This window comes from Scyliorhinus torazame, chromosome 9, assembly GCF_047496885.1.
Source record: "Scyliorhinus torazame isolate Kashiwa2021f chromosome 9, sScyTor2.1, whole genome shotgun sequence".
In the NCBI taxonomy this organism is placed as follows: Eukaryota; Metazoa; Chordata; class Chondrichthyes; order Carcharhiniformes; family Scyliorhinidae; genus Scyliorhinus; species Scyliorhinus torazame.
The window spans coordinates 54453282-54475055 of record NC_092715.1 but is presented as its reverse complement, the minus strand read 5'-3'; the positions used below and the strand labels follow the sequence as shown (position 1 = coordinate 54475055).

At 47.5% G+C, this 21774-nt stretch overlaps 1 protein-coding gene across 23 annotated transcripts in view; it reads left to right on the top strand.

Moving 5' to 3' along the window:
* LOC140429207 (sorbin and SH3 domain-containing protein 2-like) overlaps positions 1–21774 on the top strand; it is a 1121994-nt gene that overhangs the window by 284871 nt on the left and 815349 nt on the right. Inside the window, exon 1 of one of the 23 annotated variants that reach the window (XM_072515901.1) lies at positions 2442–2567. The exons of the other annotated variants lie outside the window; for them this stretch is intronic. The gene's annotated coding sequence lies outside the window, so the exon portion shown is untranslated. Of the gene's footprint in view, positions 1–2441; positions 2568–21774 lie in introns of those variants that run through there. 23 annotated transcript variants of the gene reach the window in all.

The window sequence follows — 21774 nt, the reverse complement described above, 5'->3', positions numbered from 1 at the left end:
CTAAAAGGAACTGCAGCAGAATAAAATGTTTGCTGCCTGCAAAGTATTGTCGAAGTCATGTGCAATACCATGGAACAAAGTCCTTTCTGTCAAGTATAGAGGTTGAGTTGTGAATAGGGCATTTTTACAGCGTGATTATATCTTAGTGGGAAAAGTCTTTTTTTTTGTGAAAAGGTAGACACAGCCTTTTTCTATTTTCGCCTAAATCGCACTGAAAGAAAGAAGTCCCAAAGGAGTTCTGGAATTCAGGACTAGTCTCAAACGTTGCTCTGTGATCGTGCAGAACAAACAGTAGTGGTATGTACAGCTCTGGCCAAGGCAACAAGGTAACAGTGCGTCTTTGTCACTGCTCTGAATGTAGTGTTAGATTTTGGTCGACCAAAAAAAATAAACTCGGCAACCTTTGTTTACATAATTAGATTGTGAGAACCTGGTGAAAAGTCTGGTGTTTTTGTCCACAGTCAGGAGGTTTAAGTGGAAAATGTTTCACTAAAAACTGTATTGCCATGATAGAAGGTGACGATGTTGTGCAAGAAGTGCAGAAAGATCGAAGTGTTTATGTTTGAACCTGCTCTTTCATGCTCTTCGGCCGCAGTTATGCTACTGTTCTCCATTGCTGCTTTAGGGGTTCCATCCTGGTAGTACCTTGCACAAACTCTTGATTTCTCCTGGCCCATGCAACTCCAGGGTACTTGACACTGCAGCCGGGTAATGTTTTACATGCTGCCCGTCCATGCAGTGGGAGACTGTGCTTTCTGGGGTGTCTAGCCCTGTCTCTACTGAATCAGAATTGAACCCTGACTTTCAGCTTGCGCAACCTTCGTATCGTTGGGAAGTGGAAACCGTTTGTTGGCTACAGTAAATTCACAGCAACTTGAACAAAAACGAAATACTGCGGTACTGAAAATGATGGAAATACTCAGCAGGTCATTGACCTAAAACTCTTGTTTCGCTCTCCACAGATGCCGCTTGAACAGCTGAGTATTTTCAACATTTCCTGTTTTCATGTCCTGTCATCTGTTTATTTTTCTCATCTCGTTGCTTTAACTGTCTTTATTTTTTCCATCCTTCCCATTGGCTTTTTTTTGGAAAAATGGAGACCACAAAGGTGTGCTCGGATTAGTATTTACATTGGGCGAGATTCTCTGGCCTCCCCGCAGTGTTCTTCGGTGGCGGGATGTGACCCACCAATTGCCGGTGGTGGGATCTTCTGATCCCGCTGCTGTCAATGGAATTCCGCATTTGACCCACCCCATGCTGCCAGGAAACCCGCGGAGGGGATGCGCTAATGGCGAAGCCACATGATCCTGCGGGCTGGAACAACCAGTAGATCTCGCTCATTGTAACAGTACTTATTTAAATACAGCATTTCTAGTCGTTCTTTCACTAAAGACTTCATCAGAATTGACAGGTGTTATCAAACAGCCTTGTCGCACCTGACCCGGTGTCGCAACAAGACTGTTAAATCTCGCGAGAGGCCTCTCATGAGATTAATGACACTCGGAACACCTCAGATCTCGCGAAGCGTCGCGATCTGGATCGAGTCCAGCGAGTGCGAGATCCAGATGAACATATTTAAATTAGCCATTAGGCTCATTTAAATATGTCGCCGCCCGATTCTCCCGAGGCCCGGAAACTAACGGCCTTGCCTGGGAGACCTTGCCAGGGCACCATTTAGGACTGGTTCACGCAAACGTAGACCAGGCATAGCGAAACCTGGAGGGTTCTCCCAGGCCATCGCAGGCCCTTAGGTTATTGGGCTCTGGGCCGGGTAGTGCCCTGGCACTCCCCTTGGCACCAGGGAACCTTGGTACTGCCAGTCTGGCACCCCAACACTGCCACCCTGGTATTGTCAAGGTGCCCAGGTGGCACTGCCAGGGTGCCAGGCTGGCAGTGCCAAGGTGCCTAATGTCAGGTTGCCCATGGCAGGGATCGGTCCCGGGGTATCCTGCTCTTAAGAGGCGGGGTGAGGGGGGTATCAAGGACCCCCTAAAAAGTAAGTTGGTGCAGTGGGAGGGTCCAGAGGCTGCGGTGTGGTGCCCGAGGGGTGTCGAGAGATTAATGGCGCCCAATCTCTTCCTGTACTGACGAGCTGAATTCATCAGTGCAGAAAGTGAAGTAAATGTGGCCTCAGCGGTGTGTTCCTGACCGAAGCCAAAAAAAACAACAGAGCTCCCTTTGATAGCGGGGATCAATCTCGGCACTGCAGGAGCTGAGAAAGACCCCGCTATACATGCCCAAAATGGACTCTTGTTTTTTGCGCGTTAAAGCGGCCCAACATTTCTCGCTATTGTAAAAGGTGCATAAAGGTGTCCGTGTGTAATAACATGCCAGGAACAAATTTTGGCAAGAAGTTGGTTTTGTGTCTTTGCTGTCATAGAATATGAAAATCTAATTTCAGCATCTATCATCGAAGAAAACCATTTCTGAACTACCTGCCCTTTACCACGCCAAACCCTTGTTGAGGATTACAGTTTCGTAGCAACATTATAACTGCTTCTTCCTTGAGTCTAACTTTATGCAGTGGCACACCCAATGAAGTGAGACTGTGTGCAATATCCTAGAGGGTAGGGACTATTTTCATCTTCTCTTTTTATAAAATCAATGCTGATATATTCTTAAAATTCACCCGGCAGTTTTTCTAAAATCTCTCTGCTCACATTTAGTGAGTCTTCATTCTAATTTTGTGTGTAAATGTTCCTGCCACTTTGCCACACACATCCAATTCCATTATCTCACCCACCCCATCCATGTCATCCTCTGTCTCATGCCAACCCTTATCCCCATCCCATTCATACCATCCCTCCCCCATGCCATCTCCATCCTGCTTTTCCCATAACCGTCCATCCCATCCCCTTCCATTGGGAAACATTCTCTCAAGCTCAAGCGACCTTGTTGTTGGGCTCCCAGTTTTTTTCCCTCCACCAATGCTCCCACCACCACCGTCAAACATTGAAGCCGTACTGCCCCAGTCCTCTGCACACCCCACCGGCTCTGTGGACACCTGGTACTTCCAAGCAAGTCGATACACCGACAGCCACATAACGTAAACAGAACCAAGTAAAACGGTCTGGACAGATTAAAAGCACAGTATTCGTCTTTTTTAATTAATTTATGGGATGTGGGTGTCACTTGTTAGGCCAACATTTATTGCCCATCCCTAGTTGCCCTTCAGAAGGTGGAGGTGAGTTGCCTTCTTCATCGCTGCGGTCCTTGATGTGTAGGTACACCCACTATGCTGTTAGGGAGGGAGTTCCAGGATGTTGCCCCAGCGACAGTGAAGGAACGCCGCTATAGGGCGGTGTGGTTAGCACTGTTGCTTCACACGCTAGGGTCCCAGGTTCGATTCCCGGCTTGGGTCACTGTCTGTGCGGAGTCTGCATGTTCTCCCTGTGTCTACATGGGTTTCCTCCGGGTGCTTCAGTTTTCTCCCACAAGTCCCGAAAGACATGCTGCTAGGTAATTTGGAAATTCTGAATTCTCCCTCCGTATACCCGAACAGGTGCCGGAGTGTGGCGACTAGGGGCTTTTCACAGTAACTTCATTGCAGTGTTAATGTAAGCTTCCTTGTGGCAATAAAGATTTTTATTATTGATATCTTCAAGTCAGGCTGGTGAGTGACTTGGAGGGGAACCTCCAGGTGGTGGGGTTCCCAGGTATCTGCTGCTCTTGTCCTTCTAGATGGTAGTGGTGGTGGGCTTGGAAGGTGCTGACTAAGGAACCTTGGTGAGTTACTGCAGTGCATTTTGTAGATGGTACATAGCAATGATAGCAATCAAGGGGCTGCCTTGTCCTGGATGGTGTCAAGCTTCTTGAGTGTTGTTGGAGCTGTACTCATCCAGGCAAGTGGAGAGTATTCCATTACACTCCTGAATTGTGCCTTGTAGAAGGTGGACAGGTGTTGTGAAGGGTGGGGGGAGTTTCTCGCCATAGGATTCGTACTAGAGCTAGAGATGTCAATGGTGTCACTTTGACTTCTGGGTCAGAACGTTATAGGATCAGATCCCACTCCAGGGGTATTAATAAGATGTTAAAATTGAGGCCCTACTTGTTCTCTCAGATGGGGATAAATTACATTATTTAAAATAGAGCAGGTTTCTACTCCCAGTACTGAGACCACTATTTTCCCCTCAGCCGAATCCACAAAGAATGTTGCTGTTTGTGGCATCTTGCTATGTGCAAATTGGCTGTCTCTACGTTACCACAAGAGTTTTTCTTATTATTCTTTCGCAGGATGTGGGCTAGGCCAACATTTATTGCCCATCCATAATTGCCCTTGAACTTAATTGTGAGTGAAGGGGCTTTGGGGCATCCTGATATGATAAATGTTGTTACGGAAAGTGTTCTTTCTCTACTCAAGTTATGCATCTTCATTCATTTTAAATAATTCATGCTTTGAGTGTTGAAGGTTTCAAACTAAAGAATAAGCTGATGTCATTTTTCAGAGCAAAGGGTTTACACTTGTGCTATTGCTGACATCAGAGCGGCCCTTGTGGTGGAAGGGGGCAGTTGGCCACCCTATAGTCCAGAGGGAGCAACTGACCCACCATGAGAATCAGATCTAGGTGAGCGAACAAACCAGCTTTCTACTGACCTGCGAGTGAAGGGGTGGTAGCAGCTCCTAAGAGAACTCTCAGCCCTAAACTTTTTTTCAATGCAAAGAATGATTCCCCGGATATAGGCAGTGTTGGCACAGTTGCACTCATTGCCAATTCAAATTGCCCTAAGAAAGTGGTAGTGGCCTTATAAGCGACAGATCTTGGTCCAGCTTTGAGGAGTCTCAGAGTCCCATCTAGGCCAGGCCAAGCTGGCTCGTTTCAACTTCCCTAAGGAAACATTAGCACACCAGCTGGACTTTTAACAGCAATTCCATGAGTGGCTAGTTTTGTTTAATTTAACTAGCCATGATTAGATTTGAACTTGATGCCTTTGGGTTGCTAGTTCAGCAGGAACGTTCAATAAATGCTGCCCAGAGGCGCCAACAATAATGTTTTTCTTTTAGAAAGGCACTGAAGATGCTGTCGGCTTTCGGGGAGGTTTTCAGGAAAGCTCTCAGAAATTTCTCCAGCTTTTGTCAAGCAACAGCAATATAGCTGAGAAATAGCGACATTTAAATACATTCGGGGGGAAAAACAATTCGCCTTTTCAGAGTGAGGATCCAGGAGGTGAGGCCTCCCTTGCTGAGCCCATGTTTTGTGGGTACATATCAAGTGAAGCAGTGTCCAGACACTCCACTCCGAATATACCCCCCACCCTCTTCCAACCTGGCCTTTACTGCACAAGTGGCCGATTCAGCCCAGCTAGCACATGAATTTAAGATTGACCAGGATAATAAATATAGGTGCAACACTTGGAAACAAAGCAGTCCAGTGCTTGATGGCAGTCAGCTGTTCTTGGAAAACATTCTGCAGGCAGACTGCCTCACAATATATCTGTCTTTAATAAAGGTATTTCGAGATAGTCCACCAATGTTTTCGTGGAAAAAAATGAAAGGAATTCCTTGACCAGTGATCTCTCTGCAACGAATGCGATAGACTTTTTATACAGCAGCAGGATAGAAAATGTGGGTAAGTGGGATTTAAATATAAACGAGAAGCAGATATTTGCCAATCTGGGGACTGGGGCAGCCGGTACTTTATACACACTGCATTTCTGTATTATCTAATCTATGCAATATACATTGTAATCTTTATTTGGCACATACCAGCATTCCTTGTACAGATAACAACATTGTCTCAAGTGCTGCTGGGTGATAAGGATAGTGAGGTGACTCTCAAATGGAGGAGTGCCTTCGGTCTGAGTGTTTTCCATACTTATATCCAAGAGTGTGGTGCAGACAGACAGATTAGTGAGCTGTATGAGTTTTTTTCAGCGTCTTAGGAGTAGCATGGATAGCACAATGTACTAAAGAGGGCGTGATTGTGTTTGGTTCATGCAGCCTGATTATAATGAAGAGACATATCATCCATATGGCATTGTCCACAGAGCGTCTGGATCCATCGGTCAAGACGGTAGAGCAATGAAGTGTCCAGGGATGGAGGGCCAGGAAACCACGGTTATTGTACTTCCGACCTAGTTGAAAATAGCCATGAACATGTCAGAAACAGCTGTTCTAAAGATGCAGCAGATATGTGCCTCATGAAGAATGTTTCTACATAGGTTAAAGGGGGCACAATTTCCTGAACATTTTGTCCTTTGTCTTTGAACACATTCGGCGGAATTTTGCCCTCTGTGCACAGGGTGGATTGGATTGGATTGGATTGGATTTGTTTATTGTCACGTGTACCGAGGTACAGTGAAAAGCATTTTTCTGCGAGCAGCTCAACAGATTATTAAGTACATGAGAAGAAAGGAAAACCGACGTGTAGCTCTCCAGCTGCACAGCCGAGGTTCCTCTCCAGATTCTGTGGCAACCTGTGCGCAAAAAATCTGGAGGTGTGGTTTTTGCCATCGTGCTGGCAGGGCGGAACCTGATGGGCGCCCCGATCTGCACTGAAATAAATACTGCCCCCCCCCCCACCCCACACACACATACACACACAAGCTCTGGGGCAACCCCCCCTCCCACCCACTGATCAGGCGGCATGGTGGCACGGTGGTTAGTACTCCTGCCTCACAGGGACCCGGGTTCAATTCTGGCCTTGGATGACCATCTGTGTGGAGTTTGCACTTTCTCCCTGTGTCTGCGTGGGTTTCCTCCAGGTGCTCCAGTTTCCTCCCACAGCCTAAGGATGTGCATGTTAGGTGGATTGGCCATGCTAAATTGCCCCGGTATCCACAAGATGTGCAAGTTAGGTAGCGTTACGAGGTTGCAGGGATTGGGGAGCGGGGCGGGGGGGGGGGGCTTGGTAGGGTGTTCTTTTGGAGTGTCAGTGTGGATTCAATGGGCTGAATTGCCTCCCTCTGCACTGTGGGGATTCTATGGATAAGGGCGACCTCCCTCCACCGCCCACCCCCCAATCGAGCTCCCCAGAGGGCCCATCTTGGCACTGCCAACCTGCCAGGGTGGCACTGCCCAGCTTGCCCCTCTCTCGCTCTCTCTCTCCACTGCCCCCCACCCCCCACCCCCAACGTCCCCTCCACCAAGGGTCTATACGTACCTGGCTTGACTCCCTCACATTTTGCAGAAGCAGTGGTAAACCTCACCGACCTCATGGCACAAATGACAGAGAAGTCATTAATTTTCAGGATCGAAAAGAGAATTATCAGAACAGGCAGAAATCTGTGTAAGATGCTGATTGGGAAAGTGATGTTAAACTAAGCGTAATACTTTCAGGTACACTGGAGCTGTGGGACAAACATACAAATCTATGAAACATGAGCAATAGACCCTGTAGCCTGCTTCACAATTCAATACGATAAGGACTGATCTGTTTGTGTTTCGTATTCCATATTCCCAACGACCCCTCATTTCCTTTGCCGAACAAGAATCCATCTACCTCCACCTTAAAAGTATTTCCTGACCCTGCCTCCGCCGCTTTCTGAGGCAAAGAGTTCCAAAGTTGCACAACTCCCTGGGGGAACAACAAATTCCCCATCTCTGCCCTAAAAGGGTGGCTCCTAAATTTAAGAGTTCTGAACTCAAGCACAAGAGGAAACATACTTTCCGCACCTACCTTGTGAAGACCATTCAGGGAGTTCTATATTTCAATTTCATTATGGGGAGGTGAGGCGGTAGTGGTATTGTCAATGGACTAGCAATCCAGAGACCCAGGGTAATACTCTGGGGTCCTGGGTTTGGAAGATGGTGAAATTTAAATTCAGTAAAAGATCTGGAATTAAAAGCCTAATGATCACAATGAAACCATTGCCGATTGTTGTAAAAACACATTTTGTTCATTAATGTCCTTCAGGGCAGGAACTCTGCCATCCTTACCCGGCCTGGCCTACATGTGACACAGAGTGATGCGGTTGACTCTTAACTGCCCACCACTGAAATGGCCAAGCAAACTGCTCGGTTCAATGGCAACTAGGGATGGGCAACAAAGACTGACACAGCCAGTGACGCCCACATCCCAAGAACGAATTAAAAAAAAAACAAGTTAACTTTCACTCTTCCGAACTACAGTGGAAATAAGTCCAGTCTGTCTTAACTTTCCTCGTCAGATAACCCGCTCATTCTAGGTATCAATCGAATAAATGAACGCCTCCAACACATTTACATCCTTCCTTAAACAACGTGACCAAACCTTATGTTCAATCCCTCTTGGAATAAACAAGAGCATTTCAGTAGCTTTCTTAATTACTTGCCATGATGTGGAGATGCCGGCGTTGGACTGGGGTGAGCACAGTACGAAGTCTTACAACACCAGGTTAAAGTCCAACAGGTTTGTTTCGATGTCACTAGCTTTCGGAGCGCTGCTCCTTCCTCAGGTGAATGAAGAGGTCTGTTCCAGAAACACATATATAGACAAATTCAAAGATGCCAAACAATGCTAGGAATGCGACCATTAGCAGGTGATTAAATCTTTACAGATCCAGAGATGGGGTAACCCCAGGTTAAAGAGGTGTGAATTGTATCAAGCCAGCTTGTCGCAGAAACTTATAGCCAAGTTCCGCACACATGAGTGCGGCCTCAACCGGGACCTGGGATTCATGTCACATTACATTCATCCCCCACCATCTGGCCTGCAAAATCCTACCAACTGTCCTGGCTTTACACAATTCACACCTCTTTAACCTGGGGTTACCCCATCTCTGGATCTGTAAAGATATAATCACCTGCTAATGGTCGCATTCCTAGCATTGTTTGGCATCTTTGAATTTGTTAATTACTTGCGAAAGGGCTCGTCACCTACCTACAAGTTGGTTGGTTGACTTCCTCAGGTTGTTGCTACGATGCTACAAATGTTTGGTTCCTTTTTATAGTTGTTTCAAGCTGCAAGGGGAATGTGTGGCAGGTGCTGGAGGAGTTGTTGCGGACTTGTAGATGTTTGCACAAATGATAGGAAGGATGTGCAGGTGTTAGATAGGATGTAGGAAAGATTCACCAGTATGGTTCCAATGATGAGGAACTTCAATTACACAAATAACTTTGATGATTTTAGCCCTTCCCCTCCATAGCCTCAGCAATGGATGCCCCAGTGGGGCGGCACGGTGGCACACTGGTTTGCATGACTGCCTCACAGCTCCAAAGACCCGGGTTCAATTCAGGCCTCGGGTGACTGTGTGGAGTTTTCACTTTCTCCCTATGGGTTTCCTCCGGGTGCTCCCGTTTCCTCCCACAGTCCATAGATGTGCAGGTTAGATGGATTGGCCATGCTAAATTGCCCTTAGTGTCCAAAAAGGTTAGGTGGGGTTATGGGGCTAGGGTGGAGGCGTGGGCTCAAGTAGGGTGTTCTTTCCAAGGGTTGGTGCAGACTCGATGGGCTGAATGGCCTCCTTCTGCACTGTAAATTCTATGATTCTATGAATAATGGCTAGCACTGTCTCTTCCATGGAGGTTTGGATGTGTAGATGTGCTTGTATATTTACGATTGGCTCCTGCCACCTCCAGTTAGGCATCACATTTTCGTGCAGGAGAGGTGTGTGGCAGGATGTGTTGTGTAACCTGTTTGGCTGATGCGGTTGCCAGCTGAAATTGTGTGGAAGCTGTGGATGTGGGTGTGAGGTTTGCGGGTGAGGTGAAGTATATGAACTGTGGGTATGATTCCTGATTGACAGAGATTGTTGGTAGATGAGGGATATGGATTTGATCATTTTGAGCCCTGTCTGAGGCGAGTGGGGCAGTTGAAAGAAAGAGGACACGATTGAACGGCCTTGCCGTGTCCGACTCGCCATTAAATCTCGGGAAAGGTCTCTCGCAAGACCTCACGATGCTCGGAACGCCTCGCGAGATCTGACGGGATCTCATGAGATGTTGCGAGATCTAGATATACATATTTAAATGAGTCATTAGACTCATTTAAATATGTCAGCGCCCGATTCTCCCGAGGCCCGGGAACAAACACCCACACTTGAGAGATCTCGCCATGGCGCCGTTTAGCACTGGTCAACACAAATCTCACGGCACATGGGGGAGTCACCCAGGTGGCATTGCCAGGGTGCCAGACTAGCAGTGCCAAGGTGCCTGGGTATCAGGTTGCCCATGCCAGGGATTGGCTGCACTGCCCTTATGAAGTGGGGTATGGGGGTTTGCTCAAGGACCCTTAACAGGTACGTTGGGCCATTGGGGTAGTCCAGAAGCCGCAGTGGGAATGCTGAGGGGCGTCGACAGATCGGGGCAGCATTTAAAATGGCACTCGATCTCTTCCTGCATTAACGAGCTGAGCAGGAAATGAGGTAAGTGCAGCCTCGGTGGGGCTTTCCTCGTCGAGGCCAGAAAAAAAAACAGAGTCCTGTTTGATAGCGGGGTCATTCTCTTTTCTCGGCGCTGCAGGTACCCTGCTAAATGCGCCCAAAACGGGACTCTGTTTTTTGGGCATTAAATCGCACCCAGAGACTTTTAGCTGTGAAGCACACTTCATGACTATAGGACATCTCAGAGTGCACAGCCACTGAGCAACGTTTTGGAACTGTAGTCACTGTCGTAATGCAGGGCATACGGCAGCCAATTTGTGTACAGCAAGCACCCACAAACACTGGGCGTCCTCCTTACCTTCTCTCCTACTTCTCATTTCCTTCTCCAAGGCCACTTCTGCAGCATTCTGAAACTGTGAAGCCATTCTTCTGTTTCCCTGGTTAGGTTCCTGCACATTTTGCAGCTACAATGCCCCTCCTAGAATCATAGAATCTACAGTGCAGAAGGAGGCCACCAAGCCCAATGAGTCTGCACCGGCCCTTGGAAAGGGCACACTACTCAAGACCACACCTTCATCCCAGTAACCCCACCTAAACCTTTTGGACACTCAGGGCAATCCACCTAACCTGAACATCTTTGGAACCCTGTTTAAGCAGGGTTGTCAACTCTGGCTGGACATAGCCCAGGAGACGTTGGTGGAAGTGACGGAAAGCCGACAGCATGACACAAATGGGTTCTAGATTGGAGTGGCTGTGAACGAACAGAAATGTATAAATAACATGGATAGTTAGATGACATTTCCCATCCAACGCTCCGGGGTGCTCCTTCCTGATTGAGGTGACCAAACTGGCCTGGCTCACTCAATGGCATCAATGAAGCAACCTTTTTAAATCTCCCGGAAGGCTCTCTTTTGGCCACCTGGAATTGGTGTCAATCTCCAGGAAGCTGCTGGCCATTCCGGAAAGGTTGGGAATCCGACATTTAAGAGATGTGGACTAGTTTTAAGTGGTGCCGGGAAGTAATGATTTTGGGTCCCCCAGCCTACGATCAGTGCTACTTGCGGAAAAGAAAAATCATTCAAATGAACAGGCAGCACAAAGTTGCCTTGCAGCCTGCATTAGACAATGGTGAGAACAAGGGCAGCAGATGGATGGGAACACCACCACCTGCACAGTCCTCTCCAAGTTACATACCACCCTGACTTGGAACTATGTTGCTGTTCCTCCATTATTGCTGGGTAGAAATCCTGGAACTCCCTCCCTATCTGCCAGCACCGTGTGCGTCCCTTCACCACACAGGCTGCAGCAGTTCAAGATGCCAGCTTACTGCCTTCTGAAGGGCGATTAAGGACACGTCCCATGAAGGAATTAAAAAGTGCACAGAACGGAGCGACAGATAATCGCGTATTGTGATCTTCTGGCCTGCTGTCTGAAACTATGTAATTTATTCTCCCGCTTTATCACTGCAGGAATTACGCATTGGTCATCTATCTATTCTCACGGACCAAAAATAAATAGTTTGCATAGCTTTTGTAAAATGAAAACATTACCTCTTGAGCCACTGTCTGCATCTGCCAAGTTGAGTAATGTTTCATAACTTAATAACACAACTGAAAGATACAACACAAACATTACCTCTGATAGCAAAATTGATAGAGATAATAAAGGATATTTTCTTTTTTTTTTATTTGTCCATGGGATGTGGGTGTTGCTGGCTAGGCCTCACACTCTGAACTCTGTTTAACAAAACATCAAATTCAAGAAAATATAACTGAAAGATAAATAAATACCCTGTGTAACTATATAACATAACATTAGAGAGGTGGTCACAAAACCTTCCTTCAAAAACGAAATTAACGTAAATCATTGAAATACAATCAAAATGTCAAGGCAAAAACTGCATGAAAAACCATTAAAAAATTCAAGAAAATGCTTTTGTTATATTTCATTTCTTATTGAAAAACAGTTCTGCAGCTGTACACGATTCAATAGAAAACCTGAAACAGTTAATGAGGATGAATAAATAAGAGCTGTTTGCCTTGCTTTGCTTAAATAATGTTGAAAACATTTCAGCATCGGAGAACCGGCAAACCTTTGATGGTTTTTGAATTCGAAGAATGCTGTTTGCTGTCTGCACTCTGCATTGTTAAATAGTTTTAAAATCATTTTAAAGTCTGTGTAACATCAGCTATTTCAGGCTCTCAGTGGCACCTGTAAAGCTATTCATTTTGAGATGCACAGCCAAGTCAGAAACTTATGAAGTAAAATGGAACCTGTATTTACCTTCTTAAGATGTGACAAAGGTAACATTTTGTGATGCTCCCCCGCCCGCCCCTTCTCATTTTACAGTCTCTGTAGTATTCACGCGTGGACCAGTCACGTTTCATGTTTTGAAGTGACAGACCCGGCTGAATTTATGTGACTTGAACAAAAATAGGGGGCGGAATTCTCTCAGCTCGGGGCCGGGCCAGAGAATCGGCGCGAATCGCGGCACGCTGTCCCAACGCCGGGATGCGATTCCCCGCAGAGCGGAGAATCAGCGCCATTGGCGCCAGCGTGGTTGGCGCAGCGCAGGTTGGGGGTAGTTCTATGCGGCCCCTCCGCCGAGCAGCCGTAACAGAAATCCTGAGTCCCGCCGGTGCCGTTCTAACCTGCTCACAGCCGGCGGGACCTTGGTGTGGAAGGGGTTGTCCGACCCCGGGAGTGGCCTCCGTTGTGGCCTGGCCCGCGATTGGGGCCCACCGATCAGCGGTCCGGCTTCTCGGGCTGGGGGCCACCTTTCCTCCGCGCCGGCCCCTTCAGCCCTACACCATGTTGCGCGGGGCCGGTGCCACTGTGCATGCACGGACCCCGCGGCGCCCAGTTGGATTGGATTGGATTTGTTTATTGTCACGTGTACCGAGGTACAGTGAAAAGTATTTTTCTGCGAGCAGCTCAACAGATCATTAAGTACATGAGAAGAAAAGGGAATAAAGAAAATACATAATAGGGCAACACAACATATACAATATAACTACATAAGCACTGGCATCGGATGAAGCATACAGGGTGTAGTGTTAATGAAGTCAGTCCATAAGAGGGTCATTTAGGAGTCTGGTGACAGTGGGGAAGAAGCTGTTTTTGAGTCTGTTCATGCGTGTTCTCCCGGGTGGGAGGGATCTTTGATTATACTGCCCGCTTTCCCCAGGCAGCGGGAGGTGTAGATGGAGTCAATGGATGGGAGGCAGGTTTGTGTGATGGACTGGGCGGTGTTCATGACTCTCTGAAGTTTCTTGCGGTCCTGGGCCGAGCAGTTGCCATACCAGGCTGTGATGCAGCCCGATAGGATGCTTTCTATGTGCATCTGTAAAAGTTGGTAAGAGTCAATGTGGACATGCCGAATTTCTTTAGTTTCATGAGGAAGTATAGGCGCTGTTGTGCCGGTGTTGAGGACTATTGTGGAGGAGGTGTTGTTGTTCATTCTTACTGATTGTTGTCTGTTGGTCAGAAAATCGAGGATCCAGTTGCAGAGTGGGGAGCCAAGTCCTAGGTTTTGGAGCTTTGATATGAGCTTGGCTGCGATTATGGTGTTGAAGGCAGAGCTGTAGTCAATAAATAGGAGTCTAATGTAGGAGTCCTTGTTTTCGAGATGCTCTAGGGATGAATGTAGGGCCAGGGAAATGGTGTCTGATGTGGACCGGTTGCAGCGGTATGCGAATTGCGAATTGCAGTGGATCAAGGCGTTCTGGGAGTATGGAGGTGATGCGCTTCATGATCAACCTCTCGAAGCACTTCATTACGACTGAAGTCAGGGCCACTGGTCGGTAGTCGTTGAGGCACGTTGCCTGGTTCTTCTTTGGTACCGCGTGAGATTGAATGGCCTAGTCATGTCCCCGAATCAGGCACAATGACACTGTTCGATCGTGCCAGGGATTTATGAAGGCTGCTCAGAAAGTGGTTGAAGAAATTTTGCGCTTTTATTATTATGGGTCCAAGTGAAGCAGGTATACTGTTTCTGGGGCTGTAAAAAGACAATTCAGGCCAAGAGCAGTGCATTCAACCTTCCTCAGATCACCATCTAAGCCGTCTGCTTCAATGAGCTTCCCAATGACGGTACATTATATATAACTATTATTCTTTTGGCTGAAGATGTCTACCTGGTGCCCTTCCTCTCCTAACTTTCTCAGATTGAGTTGTGTATTTGATCATCTTTCGTCAACTCCTTGTATCTTGACAACTTGACAACAGCAGGGACTGGTTTAGCTCACTGGGCTAAATCGCTGGCTTTTAAAGCAGACCAAGGCAGGCCAGCAGCACGGTTCAATTCCCGTACCAGCCTCCCCGAACAGGCGCCGGAATGTGGCGACTCGGGGCTTTTCACAGTAACTTCATTGAAGCCTACTTGTGACCATAAGACATAGGAGTGGAAGTAAGGCCATTCGGCCCATCGAGTCCACTCCACCATTCAATCATGGCTGATTTCAACTCCATTTACCCGCTCTCTCTCCATAGCCCTTAATTCCTCAAGAAATCAAGAATTTATCAACTTCTGTCTTAAAGACACTCAACGTCCCGGCCTCCACCGCCCTCTGTGGCAATGAATTCCACAGACCCACCACTCTCTGGCTGAAGAAATTTCTCCTCATCTCTGTTCTAAAGTGACTCCCTTTTATTCTAAGGTTGTGTCCCCGGGTCCTAGTCTCCCCTGCTAATGGAAACAACTTCCCTACATCCACCCTATCTAAGCCATTCATTATCTTGTAAGTTTCTATTAGATCTCCCCTCAACCTCCTAAACTCCAATGAATATAATCCCAGGATCCTCAGACGTTCATCGTATGTTAGGCCTACCATTCCTGGGATCATCCTTGTGAATCACCGCTGGACCCGCTCCAGTGCCAGTATGTCCTTCCTGAGGTGTGGGGCCCAAAATTGCTCACAGTATTCTAAATGGGGCCTAACTAATGCTCTATAAAGCTTCAGAAGTACATCCCTGCTTTTATATTCCAAGCCTCTTGAGATGAATGACAACATTGCATTTGCTTTCTTAATTACGGACTCAACCTGCAAGTTTACCTTTAGAGAATCCTGGACTAGGACTCCCAAGTCTCTTTGCACTTCAGCATTATGAATTTTGTCACCGTTTAGAAAATAGTCCACGCCTCTATTCTTTTTTCCAAAGTGCAAGACCTCGCACTTGCCCACGTTGAATTTCATCAGCCATTTCTTGGACCACTCTCCTAAACTGTCTAAATCTTTCTGCAGCCTCCCCACCTCTTCCATACTACCTGCCCCTCCACCTATCTTTGTACCATCGGCAAACTTAACCAGAATGCCCTCAGTCCCGTCATCTAGATCGTTAATATATAAAGAGAACAGCTGTGGCCCCAACACTGAACCCTGCGGGACACCACTCGTCACCGGTTGCCATTCCGAAAAAGAACCTTTTATCCCAACTCTCTGCCTTCTGCCTGACAGCCAATCGTCAATCCATGTTAGTACCTTGCCTCGAATACCATGGGCCCTTATTTTACTCAGCAGTCTCCCGTGAGGCACCTTATCAAAGGCCTTTTGGAAGTCAAGATAGATAACATCCATTGGCTCTCCTTGGTCTAACCTATTTGTTATCTCTTCAAAGAACTCTAACAGGTTTGTCAGGCACGACCTCCCCTTACTAAATCCATGCTGACTTGTCCTAATCTGACCCTTCACTTCCAAGAATTTAGAAATCTCATCCTTAACAATGGATTCTAGAATCTTGACAATAAGCCATTTTCATTTTCATTCATTTCAACTCCAAATCATTTTGAAGTCTTCAAGAAAACCAGTCCAACTTCTTTATCTTTCCTCATAATTCTGTGCATCAGGAATTTGTTATCTTCGTTGTTTTCCTTGAGATCCTCTTGACCAATTTTATCCTTCCCTAGTTTTGGTGACCTCAGCTGCCCACAATCTCCAGATGGGTTTTGTCCAACACCTTGTCAAGCAACAATCCGGTCTCTACAGATTTATGCACCATTTTCTGCAAATACAAACCAAATACAAAGCCTTATTTGACTTCAGTATATTACAGGGCTAATGATTCCACACAAATCCTGTCTTTCCTGACTGATATGTGGTTCCGTTGTTTTATTGTACCAAGAAGATTCAGGTAGGAACATGAGAGAGTGTCAAACTGCATGGCCCATCTAAGATTAACCATGTTTTGTGTATTTGGTTTCTGTGTTGGTACATTTGCTTTGGATTTATTTTTAGTGACACTCTTGGGCCAACATTAGCATTCTTGCCTGAGTCATAAGATCATGGCCCAGAAATCGGACTATGCCAGAATGGCAATGTACATTCGCATCAATGCTAATGTGAGACTCTGAGAAATTGCAGATGAGTGTGCTCCTATGATATTGCTCCTCTTGCCTTTCTTGATAACAGAGGTCATGGGGTGAGGAGGTTCACATCGACAGAAGCTGCAGTATATCATTTAGATTGTATAACTGCGCCCGTTTGCTGGGTATAGAGGATATAGATTTCAGTGGCAGGAGTCCGCATCACGTGGGCTACTCTGTCCTGTGCTGTGTTGAGATTCTTGAGTATCCGTCCAGGTCCATGATGGATATTTGATCACACTCCCTGTACCCAGTTTCTAACCTGCTGTTGTAGCCACAGTGTTCATATTCGTCAACCCGTTAAACTCCTTGTTAAGCCCCAAGACATTTGATGGTGGATGAACTGACTCCATGTCGGTGGTGACATTAAATGTCAAGGGAAGATCGCTGTACTTTCTCATACTCAAAATAGTTATCATGTGGCACAATCTGCTTTCAGTGTTATCTGTCACTCATCCATCTAAACCTAATTATTAGCTCAATGCTACCATAGGCTGCTCATGCTCAGAAAGGTCCTGACGAATGTCAAATCATCCAATTGAGGTTTCTTCCCACTGGCCCACATTTCCTCCGTTCTGACAGAGCACTTGCATGCCTTACATAGTCTGTTGAACCCGTCCCTTAAAATTGAGGGCAGATGTTCTCACTTCCCTTCCCCCCGGGCATTCGGTTCTTGTTCTCTTATCAGAACCTGAATAGATCATTGGTAAACGGGTTATTGGTGAGCTGAGGTTAATGGTAAGGCTGTGGGAGGCAGTGATTTGCCGGGTTATTTTTGTCCGAATGTAGCTGAGACATTTTCCATACTGTCAGGCAAACGCTCGTGGCCAAGCTGCAATGCAGTAGCTCGGCTAAGGAACTCGCTTGTTCTGGTGTGCAGGTTTTTACAGCATTTAATGCGCAATCTAATTAAATTGAAAAGGCTCCATAGCCGAGTTAGCACAGTCTCAAAGCTGAAAAGTAAAGTCAGTGATAGACAGAAAGGATTTGTGATAGTGTTTTCACTGCATTCCTTGTCGGCATCCCGTATTCTACCTTCTGCAAACTGGAGGACATCCAAAATTCGGATTCCTGAGTCTTAACTAGCAGCAAGTCCCGATCCGCATCCCTGTGCTTGCTGACCTACACTGGTTCCTGGTCAAGCAACTCCTTGACTTTAAAATTCTCTTCGAGGGGCTGGTTTAGCACAGAGCTAAATCGCTGGCTTTGAAAGCAGATCAAGATAGGCCAGCAGCACGGTTCAATTCCCGTACCAGCCTCCCCGGAACAGGCGCCGGAATGTGGCAACTAGGGGCTTTTCACAGTAACTTCATTTGAAGCCTACTTGTGACAATATGCAATTTTCATTTCATTTCCTTGTTTTCAAATCCTGTCGAGACCTCCCTATCTCCGTAATCTTTTCCAGCCCAAAAACTGTCTGAGGTACCTGCACCGCTAATTCTGACCTCTTGTGCTCTACCATTGACGGCCTGTCTGTCGGTTGCTTAGGCCCCAAGCTCTGGAATTCCCTTCCTACAACTCTTTGCCTTCTTACCTCACATTCCCATCTTTACACCATTCCTTAAAACCTGCCTATTTGACTAAACCTTTACCTTTGGTCATCTGGCCTAATGTCGCTCAGCACCTACTTTGTTTTATAATTACTCCTGTGAAGCACTTTGGGGGGCTGTGTTGAGCTCGGTTGGATGGTCAACTAGTTCATAATGCAGAGTGAGGCCAGCAGCACGGGTTCAATTCCTGTACCGGCTGAAGTTAGTCATGAAGGCCCTGCCTTCACAACCTTGCCCCTCGCCTGAGGCGTGGCGATTCTCAGGTTCAATCACCACCAGATAGTTCTCCCCCTCAAAGGGGAAAGCAACCTATGGTCATCTGAGACTACGGTGACGTTACTCTATTCGTTAAAGGCACTTTATAAATATCAGATGTTGATTAAACAGTAGTTGGTTAAATAGGAGACATTGCAGGAGTTCTGGGTCTCATGTAACCAATAATTATAACTGACTGTTAGCACATCATGAGCAGAGGTACAAGTCATTACATTTGCAAAAATTAATTTGCATTTGTGTGCAAAGGAAAGCGAAAATGAGAGAGATCAGGGTGGGCAGGGCCAGTAGAAATAGAAATGTTTCAAATTTCCTTTTGTCGCAAAGGGTTAAATATTAACAGAACAAAGTTACTTGAAGTATCTGAGTAGCTTTCATAATTAGTATCGAGGATAGTTTCAGCATCACTGACGGTAAGCTAAGAAACATTATTTGTTTTAAAAATGTGATAATAGTTAGCTCAAGGAGCCTGGAATTTCTATCGGGCTGCAAGCAGTCTGAAGGTTAAGATGGTAGTCTAAATGCATTAAAAATAAATGATGTTACTGTGCAAAATCGAAGGGTAACTGCAGTTTTGTGGTTCTATTTTTTATAGATGTTCCTGCATTCATTAAGTAAGATTGTGCCAGTTGATCGCTATTAATATTCACTGGATTATTCAGGGACTTTGCTTGTCGGTCATTTTTGAGCCTTAGGCATCATTATTCTAAGTTGTTTGAAGAGGTTTTGAACCATGGCACAGATTTCTGTTAGACAGGACACTTTTTAAGAATCTCGATGTTGGCATCGCTTTAATCAAAATAGAAAATCACGGGAACACACTGGAGACCTGAAAAGTGATGGGATGGGTTTGATTTTGGAATGGTCTTTCATTAGACCTGTTATTCCTACCGGGTGTGTATTCCCAGCACTTTTGAGAAATTGGGGGTGACTTTGAGCCTGCACTACCTCTGTGCGGGAACAGCGGCACAGGTAGGAAAACCTGCAAGAATCTGGAAACACGATTCTCGCCGTAGAGAATTTCACCGCTCCTCCCAGGTAACGTCACAATGGCATGAAACCTCATTTTTATACATTTCCATGTATTTAAATATTATCAGCGGGCACATGATTTTCCCCTCACTACATATTCACGGACGTGACAGAAGGGCATTTGTGGGAGTCTCCAAGGGGATTGGAGGCTCCCAGCTGCATGCCCTTTGGGCAGGGTAGTGTCCTGGCATTTCTGGTGCCACCTGGTTGCCAGCCTGGACTCCCAAGGTGGCCAGGTGGCACTGCAAGCTGGCATGGGCACTGCCAGGGTTGCCAGGTTGGCACCACCAAGGTGCCAAGCTGGCATTTATTTTTTTATTTTATTTTAGAGTACCCAATTCATTTTTTCCAATTAAAGGACAATTTAGCGTGGCCAATCCACCTAACCTGCACATCTTTGGGCTGTGGGGGCGGAACCCACGCAAACACTGGGAGAATGCGCAAACTCCACACGGACAGTGACCCAGAGCCGGGATCGAACCTGGGACCTCAGCGCCGTGAGGCAACAGGGCTAACCCACTGCGCCACTGTGCTGTCCCCCAAGCTGGCATTTCTATGCACGTGCCATTGGGCCTGCGTTGCCAGGCATGGGTGTTTGGGGGGGGGGGTTGCAGGCGAGGGGGGATTGCCGCGGGACCTTCCCATATTGCGCTCGGGCTGGGGGAGTGGGGGGGGGGGGGGTTGTTTCCGGGGCCTCGGAGATTGGGCGTCCTGATCTCTCACTGCAATGGGGAGTTTCCGCAAGTAGAGCTCCCCATTGTAAAAAACGGGGCTATATGTGGCGCGACTCGCATTGAATAGCCGTGTGTTTCTCGCCACTGTGAGTGCCCGGAAACACACGTCTAAACGTGCTTGCTAGGGGACTTTGTTGTTCCCATTTGGGAGAATCACACCCTATGACTCCATGAAAGGATTGTCAGAGGATACAGCAGGATATAGATCGGTTGGAGACTTGGGCGGAGAAATGGCAGATGGAGTTTAATCCGGACAAATCTGAGGTAATACATTTTGGAAGGTCTAATACAAGTGGGAATTATACAGTAAATGGCAGAGCCCTTCGGAGTATTGACAGGCAGAGTGATCTGGGCGTACAGGTCCACAGATCACTGAAAGTGGCAACACAGTGGCAACACAAGAAGGCATATGACATGCTTGCCTTCATCGGTCAGGGCATTGAGTATAAAAATTGGCAAGTCATGCTGCAGCTATACAGAACAATGGGCGAAATTCTCCCCCAACGGCGCGATGTCCGCCGACTGGCGCCAAAGACGGCGCCAATCAGACGGGCATCGCGCCGGCCCAAAGGTGCGGGATGCTCCGCATCTTTGGCGGCCTAGCCCCAACATTGAGGGGCTAGGCCGACGCCGGAGGGATTTCCGCCCCGCCAGCTGGCGGAAATGGCGTTTGTTGCCCCGCCAGCTGGCGCGGAAATGCGGCGCATGCGCGGAAGCATCAGCGGCCGCTGTCAGTTTCCCGGCGCATGCGCGGGAGCGTCAGCGGCCGCTGTCAGTTTCCCGCGCATGCGCAGTGGGGAGAGTCTCTTCCGCCTCCGCCATGGTGGAGGCTGTTGCGGAAGCGGAAGGGAAAGAGTGCCCCCACGGCACAGGCCCGCCCGCGGATCGGTGGGCCCCGATCGCGGGCCAGGCCACCATGGGGGCACCCCCCCGGGGTCAGATCGCCCCGCGCCCCCCCCCCCCCCCCCAGGACCCCAGAGCCCGCCCACGCCGCCAGGCAATTTCTGGGCGGGACTTCGGCCCATCCGGGCTGGAGAATCCAGCGGGGGGGTCCCGCCAACCGGCGTGGCCCGATTCCCGCCCCCGCCCAATATACGGTACCGGAGACTTCGGCGGGGGCGGGGGCGGGATTCACGGCGGCCAACGGCCATTCTCCGACCCGGCGGGGGTCGGAGAATGACGCCCCTTAGTTAGACCACATTTGGAATATTGCGCACAATTCTGGTCACCACACTACAGAAGGATGTGGATGTGGCTTTGGAGAGGGTACGGAAGAGGTTTACCAGGATGTTGCCTAGTCTGGAAGGTATTAGCTATGAGGAGAGGTTGGATAAACTTGGATTGTTTTCACTGGAATGACGGAGATTGAACAGCGACCTGATAGATGTTTATAAAATTATGAGGGTCATGAACATAGTGGATAGTTAGATGCTTTATCCCAGGGTGGAAAAGTCAATTACTAGGGGACATAGGTTATGGTGCAAAGGGAAAGTTTAGAAGAGTTGTGCGAGGGAAGCTTTTTACACAGCAGGTGGCGAGTGTCTAGAAAGCGCTGACGGGGGAGGTGGTGGAAACTGGATGATAG